Source organism: Hylaeus volcanicus, chromosome 7 (genome assembly GCF_026283585.1).
Source record: "Hylaeus volcanicus isolate JK05 chromosome 7, UHH_iyHylVolc1.0_haploid, whole genome shotgun sequence".
NCBI lineage: Eukaryota > Metazoa > Arthropoda > Insecta > Hymenoptera > Colletidae > Hylaeus > Hylaeus volcanicus.
In genome coordinates, this window is record NC_071982.1 from 4271578 (window position 1) to 4274220 (window position 2643).

Here is a 2643-nt window from a genome sequence, read left to right on the forward strand (position 1 = left end):
CCACTTTCCCAAACTACCGAATTGCTCCGCGTTGATAGCCAATACGTCGCGGGAACGTGACGTTTTCTTCTCCCGGAGCAGCGATTAAAGTCACATTTCATTAGAACGACGTAAACCATGTAAAATTACATCGATCCGTGACACGCGAGGCTTAAAACGTCGCGTTTCACTACCGTGCATTCACTCTACCGCCGGCAACCTCGATGTCTTGCATGTCACGTTCATTTACATTTGCGAGACAGACAGGTAGATGAATAAATTATTCGCCTCTGTATCAATTATGCACTTGCCCCTGGTGCAGTGCTGGAAGGCGTTCTTTTTCGATAAATAGTGGCACGAATCGTGAATGAGAAGGATTTTTTTTAGATTTTGTCTAGAACTAGGAGTTTCTGGGAACGTAAGCGACCAAAATTCTAATCGATAGGATATTTGAGGTGTTGACACATTTGAGAGATTCTCAGGTGGAAAAGTTAGATTCAGTAGGATTCCCTGGTAGGTGTCAAGACATCATAGGTGTCCTATTGAAGACACGTGGGTCCCTCAGGCTTAGGTTAGGTCTGGATTATGTTTAGGATGTCAATACTGTCGTCTTATAATTATTTGGAACACTAGAATCAATAGACACTGACTCCAATCTTCAAGATACATAATATTCCTCATCCTACATGAACAGTGCCCTTACTGGTGTCTCTGACTAGGTTATGTTTTAAGTTCCTGTGGTTTTAACCGAGGCCCTAGCACTCGACTCTATTGGGTCTCTGAGAACCTCCTGTCTTTCTAGGCAGATTAATTATACGATAGATATTTCTATCTATATTTATAGACTGTATCTCTAGAATCCCCATGACAACTACCCCTAAGGTGACTACAGTAACCTTCCAGGAGCTATAATCACCCCCTTGCACTGACACAGTAGAAAGACATAACAATCCTGAACCTGTCCTCATTATATTCGATTCGGACTTTGCTCATTTGTTTGGCGAGGAGGCAGGGACAGGAAAGGCTGAGAGAGCGAAAGAATCAGGAAGGAAGAAAGAGGGCCGCGCGCTGGAACGTATCCGCGGTTTATTATTATTTTATTCGGATGTTCTACGCCGCGTTATACCCCATAACCCACCCTCTTTCCTACACCTTTTCCTGTAACACCGTCTACACGGCCTCTCCCGCTACCATCGTTCCAGGCATCCCCTCCCATCGCAGGAGGAGAGACCAACCCTTCGCTGTTCCATGCTGGCTCGTTGCAGTCGAGTCGTAATCCTCTTTGGATAGGTCCTTAACAGCCAGGACAGAGCCCGACGTAGACCCGCGACAGGGACGTTAAAATTTAAGGTTTCCGTCGACACGTTGCGACCCATAAATTTCCTCGCTCGAAACCCCCGCGTTTGACAAATCGTCGGAACCTTATATTGGTCTTCGTTTTTCTAGCTCGAAGTTCTGTTTCAATTCTGTACTTTCCTAGAATTCCCTTTTTTAATTCTCAAATGATATATTTATTAAGATTCATTGACACTAAATAACGTGTAATCTGTAAAACTAAAGAACTATGTAGATTTTTTAATTAATTTTATTAATTCTTTTGTTTTATGGGGCAAGAAATGGTATCGCCATGTAGCGGCCAGGCATGAACTAGGGGACTCATTGTACTGGCATTTAAATATGAGATAGTGTATTCAATTACAACACAAAATAATATATTATATGATAGTTACAAGTTAGCATCTTATAACTAGGTTAATATTAACTTATCTGATTCATACTCTCATTAAATTAATAATAATAACACAAGTTAATACAGATATTATACAAGATTTCAACGATCATATTCCCTCAATCGTTCTTACTGTTTTATTAGAGAAAACGTTTGGGCTACAATAAACCCATAGGTTTTCATAAACATATGTTAAAATAATAATAATAACACAAGTTAATACACATATTATACAAGATTTCAACGATCATATTCCCTCAATCGTTCTTACTGTTTTATTAGAGAAAACGTTTAGGCTACAATAAACCCATAGATTTTCATAAACATATAATCACGTCAAGTTACAAATTAATTATTAAAAATAACTAATAGCGACATATTCATATACAAATAAACACTCACATACATACAGAACAGTGTAAAAATAACGTCTGTATAGAATGTTACATTTGACGGTCAATTTTAATTCTTATTTATTTATTGTTTACTTCTTACAATTAAAAAAGAATAATTTAAATGCCAATTCTACATCGCTAGCTTAAACTGATTTAATTTTGTTTATTAAACAACTCCTATATGTCGGTAATACGAAATTAGTGGCGCCATCCGTGGCAAAACGCTGAAGTTTGTCGTCGACGAGACCCATTTCCGAGAGATAGCGCCACCAAGGCGTGCTTACGAAATAAAGTATAAATTCGCAAAATCTAATTTATTACGTCTAATATAGAACTTGTAATTACTATAGAATAATTTTAATAACAAAACTCATCTGAGAGAATCTCCAGTTGCTGTCGAAACTCTAAACATACTAGTTTCGTCACCTATCATTAAAGAGAGAATTATCTATTTACAAGCATAAATGACTCTTTCTAGCCAACGAATCTCGTTTTTCCAAGTGTAATTTAACGTTATATGTTAATATTTGTGTGTGAAAA